This window comes from Lissotriton helveticus, chromosome 1_2 (assembly GCF_964261635.1).
Source record: "Lissotriton helveticus chromosome 1_2, aLisHel1.1, whole genome shotgun sequence".
NCBI lineage: Eukaryota > Metazoa > Chordata > Amphibia > Caudata > Salamandridae > Lissotriton > Lissotriton helveticus.
The window spans coordinates 230,265,857-230,271,871 of record NC_136058.1 but is presented as its reverse complement, the minus strand read 5'-3'; the positions used below and the strand labels follow the sequence as shown (position 1 = coordinate 230,271,871).

At 39.0% G+C, this 6,015-nt stretch overlaps 1 protein-coding gene across 1 annotated transcript in view; it reads right to left on the bottom strand.

The window, feature by feature from the left end:
• LOC144799957 (cytochrome P450 4B1-like) overlaps positions 1 to 6,015 on the bottom strand; it is a 144,200-nt gene that overhangs the window by 60,630 nt on the left and 77,555 nt on the right. The window lies entirely within an intron of this gene.

Genomic DNA, 6,015 nt, shown 5'->3' with positions numbered 1-6,015 from the left:
GCCTGATTGATATTTACTTAGCATGACTATGCACCATTATCTCAGTTGAGTAATGTGATTGAGCATATATGGCTCTTACAGAAGGGATCTATAAATATCTTAAGATGGAGTGTGTATCACCATTCTCAAATACTGTATGCCACAGGGCACTTTGCAATAGTAGAAATGTCATTGCACAAGTGTATGGGACGATAACGCTACAGAATTAGATATAAGCTACCTGCACTCACATTACAATACAACGTCATAATGCTAATGAATTCTTTTGATTGCGCTGACTTTATTGAATGAAATGCTGATGACAATTGCTTTTCTTTATGTCGAAAAAATGTACATAAAATGCAAAATGATTTCTTCTATGTTGATGAGAATGAAACGCACACCCTGTTTCTTTAAACAAGGCAGGAAGTATGCCTATGCCTAACCCGTGACCAAGGAGTGCGTGAACTCCGAAACGCATTGGGTTTTCGTTGTTGCCATGTGTGATAAACATACGCTGAACTGGAATATGAGTGGCGGCTCAGTAATTTTTGACACTAGTATTTCGTGTGATTGCAGTTTTTTGCTATATAAATATATATATATTTATATCATTATTAATATTTTTTCCGTCAAAAGCGGAACACTCAGCAGGTTAAAAATGCAATTTATTAGCCCAAACAGATGTGTCACATTACATCTTTTAAAGATGGCTTCATCCATTAGGAGGAAGCCAAGAGACTTGGCTTCCTCCTAATGGATGAGGTGTTTTTATCAACAAAGATTAGTTCTCCATAAACAGTTCCCATAATCTGCCGCCATCTTTACCTGTGGTTGTAACATTGATTTTAAATGCAACATTTTCCAGATACTATCAATCCATTTAGTAGGTGTTTCTCCACAATGGTTTGGGGCATACATTAATCAGTTCTTCAACACTCCTGATGACAGTTTGTTGCTGCACAGTAGACATCATTTTATAACCCTTGTTCTGCCATGTATTCCCCTTTATTTGTTACCTACCCACAGATGCTCGCCTTAGTGATATCAGTGCCAGTCCATTGAGTAACACCCCCATCCAGTTAGCAAGGGTTACATGCTAGGGTACCGTCGGTGCTGACAGTCTGCAATATACATTTCACCAATTTGCCACTGACTGCTGTTGAACTCCTTAGGTGCGGGTGCCTCTGTTGCACACGTGCCAATGTGTATATAAAATAGCTATCAAAAACAGAGCACTCAGTGGGTTACAAATGTAATTTATTAGCCCAAACACACATGGTTTGGCATTCTCATCTTTATCAATGTTCATATGGCGTAATGGTGTCACATTCCAATTTTTAAAGTGGCATGGCTTCCTCCTATTAGATGAGCCTAATAAATTGCATTTTTAACCCGCTGAGTACTCTGCTTCCGATGGACAATTTAAATGTGTGCTGCCACACGCACAATGTAGGCACCTGCTCGTAAAAAGTTCTACAGCAGTCAGTGGCAAGCTGGTGACGCCGGGAGCGAATACCAGGAACAGAAGAGGCAAGAGTTCAAACGATGAAAGGTTCACAATCATAAATCTCACAGAAAAGACGCTCACCACAACTGAGGAGTCAGTCTTAATACTAGCATTGTTAATCTGCCCAACAGAAGAGTTTGAATACACCCAGACTCGGATAGACCTTTTTAAATATATTAGGAGGATAAAGTTATATAAATTCTTTAAAATGAGGAATCAAAGCAGACAAAGTCAAGAACCCACACGGACACAAATGATGGCAACCAACTGACAATAAGATACTTGGACACCTTGGCAATCATGGAAGCACTAGGGGAGGAAGACTTGAGAGAAAGAGATCATCAAAATAGAACTGAAGAGTTGGGTGTAACCCAATCAAGAGCCTCAAGTCCTTTTAGACCAACGTCCAAGTTCTATCCTCAGATGCTAGTAGACGCGATAGACATTTTCTACGAGAATGTAAATAAAGACCTCTTGACACTAAGGACCAAAAAAGAGAATGAAAAGAAATGGAATCTCACATATAATCAGAGGAAGGCTATTCAAGATCTGAAAAGTGATAAATCAATTATAGTGAAGCAATCTGACAGAGGTGGGAACATAGTACTGCAAACATTAGAGATTTACTGCAAGGAGGAGTTTCGACACTGGATGATTGTGACAGCTATGTACCAGTAAGCAAAATGGACTATCTTTCCAGTATACAGTCATTTGAAAATATATTCGAGAAATGGTTTGGTAAAGGCTTACTATCAAGAGATGAACATAACTTTTTAAAGAGCAAATATCCATGAATCCCGACGTTTTACCATCTTCCCAAGATTCACAAAAACACCACCAGTCCACCAGGGAGGCCGATAGTTTCTTCTATAGGGGCCTTGACAGAGAATCTATCGAGATATGTTGACCATTTCCTCTCTCTAGTGTCACAATTGTCACCATACACTCGAGACACGAAGGACTCTTTAATGCAAATCAAGGGGATAAAATGGGAAACTGACTTTATTATGATCACCTTCGACATTTCCAGCTTGTATATGAGCATCAAACATTAGTGATGGGCTGGAGGCGGGGAAATATTTTTTGAAAGAACGTCCCCTGAGGTTCCCTGAGCATAACAACATGTTGATAGAATTCACCATGTTCTGTCTGAATAACAATAATTTGATCTTTCAGGAACAGAGATATAGACAGACAAGGGAAACGGCAATGGGCACCTGCTTCGCCCCCAGTTACGCTGATTTATTCGTGGGCTGGTGGGAGAAGCAGGTGGCCTGGGCTGACACTAAGGATGAATGAGTAGAACAAATTGTCTGTTGGAGGAGATATATCGATGACCTCTTCATAATTTGGAGAGGACCCCTGGAATAGGCCAGTCAATATATCTCCTCCTTCAATGACAATGAGCTGAACTTACAATTTACCGGGGAACTGAGCACAGAACAAGTAAATTTCCTTGACTTGAAGGTATTTGTCAGAGGTAATGAGATTCACACATCCCTATACAGAAAAGAGACAGCGGGGAACTCAGTTCTACATGGGAGAAGTAGCCATCCAGCAAATTTGAGCCACAAAACGCAATTGGCCCATAATTCTTACGGATGCGGTGATGGCACCGAATCTGCCAGATAATCCTACAATTACTATTCAGGAAAGGTATATCTATGAGGACATAGCTGGTAAAAAATAGCCCAGAGGTTCACCTAGGTAAAATGTGGTTACAGTCGAGACAAGGATTGTTTAATGTTTGAGCTGTAGAGCTTGAAAATTTGGTGTAAGCACCACCAGTTACAAGACTCCGTTTAATGCCAAACCTACTCTGATCAAAGGCAACTACAATTGCAAAACAGAATTTGCTGTTTATGTCCTGACATGCACCTGTGGATTGAGATATGTGGGAAGTACAAAGCTACAGGTGCATGTCAGGATTCTACAGCACATTCGAGCAATTGTCAATTACCATGTTACATACCCAGTTGCCAGGCATTTCAAACAAACCCACAATAATGACCTCAAACGCCTCAGTTACTATGTACTCAATTCGGTTCCCAACCCACGCAGAGGGGGCAATAGAGAACGTTCTCTAGGGCAACTGGAATCTTGAATAATTTTAGAAGAATACAGTACAATACAAGAATACAGATTCCAGTAGGAGTGACTAATGCCAACAGTCCACCCACCATAGCTTACACCACCATGTATGACCAGAAACTCATGCTGAATATGCTATCACTGCGAATTAGAAATGAAAAAATGAAACTTAAGTGCAAGCATAGCATATAAAGGCTCTGTTAGTCATCCTGCTACCAAAAGGGATTTTAGATTTTAAAATCTATATGTGCATATATCCTAGTTTATAACAAATAACACAGTTCTCCGTCTGCTGCTATCGCCCTCTTTTTTTTTATTGTTTGTTCAACCCTTAATTGTGACATGTTTTAGCAGTAGCACTTTAAACACAACAATAAAGCCTTATGAGTCATATTGTTTAGCACATAGCACTTTTCAGGGAGCACGTAACCAACAATATGATATAGTCACTCAGGTCTGAGTTTTTTAGTCTACATTTTTCCATTTGTATACAGCTTTCTGTTGCATATTCATATGTATCAATCTAGGTCTAGCATTTAAGCAGAAATAGGAGCATGGCTCCACAGTACAATTGAAAAACATGACCTGTGACGTAGGTATATGTGCCTATTTAGTTACTGATAAAGAACAATCAATATCAAGTGAGATTTTCATAGCACATTTGCACAGTTCCAATGTTTACATCCCTCTCAGCATTTAGGCAGAAATTAGTTTACCATGTGTTTTACTATTGATTTTATGGTTGGGATTTTAATATTTAGCTAAGATATTATTTATTACATTTGAAATTGTATATTTTTTGCAATGTGATTTTTAGCTATTTATCTATGTTTCATACAATAAGATACAACATGTTCCTGACACTATTGGGTTGTACTAATTGAAATGTGCGCAACATCAAATCATGTAATTGTGGCACTCAGTACCTACAGAATGGATATAGTAGAAAAATTAGCAGACTTGAAAGAACGACTAATTGCTAAGTTACATATAAGTATTTTGTTTATGTTTACTTAAGAAAGACTTAAGACAAACTTAAGACAGACTTGTCTTAAGTCTGTCTTAAGTCTGTCTTAAGACAAACTTAAGACAAAATCCTAACTTCTGTGAATACCATAAGTAGTAAGTTTAGGATTTTGTCTTAAGTTAGTTCTGTGAATCGGGCCCTATGTGTCTACCACACAGAAAGAGTACCAAGTGTGGTTGAATATGAAAATATGAAAATCTAATTAGGAAATGGTACAACAACACAATGCTGGGGACGGAGGAGCATTTGTTTTTAAGACATAGCAATCCAGTCACAGCCACTTTCTATCATATTCCGAAGCTTCATAAAGACAGCCTACATCCACCTGGTAGGCCTATTGTGTCTTCACAAGGGAGTTTGACAGAACATTTATCTATGTTTATTAACCATTTCCTTTTTCCTTTTGTAATGGAACTTGATTCATACATTAGGGATACTAAAGACTTTTTTAACAAAATTGACAATATAATCTTGGAGTCAACGTATCAACTTATGGTGCTGCATATCACTAGCCTACATACGTGTATTAAACACGCAGATGGACTCAAAGCTGTGCAGTTTTATCTGAATAAGAGACAATTGCGGTATGCTGAACACAATGCCATGCTGATTGAATTTACACTGTTTTGCCTTACAAATAACATCTTTGTATTTGGATAGAGGTTTTTTAAACAGATCTCTGGTACGGCGATGGGCACCTGCTTCACCCCCAGCTACGCAAACTTGTTCGTAGGCTGGTGGGAGGAGCAGGTGTCCAGAACCCATGAGAGAGGGCAAAGTAAAGGTCGTGCTGTTGCGTGGCATCGATATATAGATGACCTTTTTATCGTGTGGGAAGGCACCTGTGAATCAGCACGAGGGTACATTGACGTGTTAAATGATAACAATGTCAACTTACACTTTTCGGGAACAGTAAGTCCAGTGGCAGTGGACTATCTGGACCTGAGGGTGTTTGTGTCCGAAGGTCAACTCAATACAGCATTATATCGCAAGACAACAGCGGGCAACTCTACCCTTTTTGCAACCAGTAAATATCCTCCAAAACTGAAACAGAGCATACCATATGGAGAGTTGCAAGGGTAAAAAGAAACAGTTCTAGAACATGCGATTTTGAAGTTGCTGCAAAAGAGAGCTTAGCACGGTTTGAGATCAGAGGTTATGATCGAGAACTTTTAGAAAATACATTTGAAAAGCTCAAAAAATTCCCAGACAACAATCGCTGCAAAATGTTCCAAACAAAAAAGTGGGATCAGGCAACATAATTGAAGGGAAGTTTAGATTGATCACCACTTATTCAGGTGAGGCCAACTTCCTAAAGCGCACCATGAAAAAGAATTGGCACATTCTTAAAACAGATAGTGTCATTAGTGATGATATACCAGCATTTCCACTAGTGACTTTCAAGAAA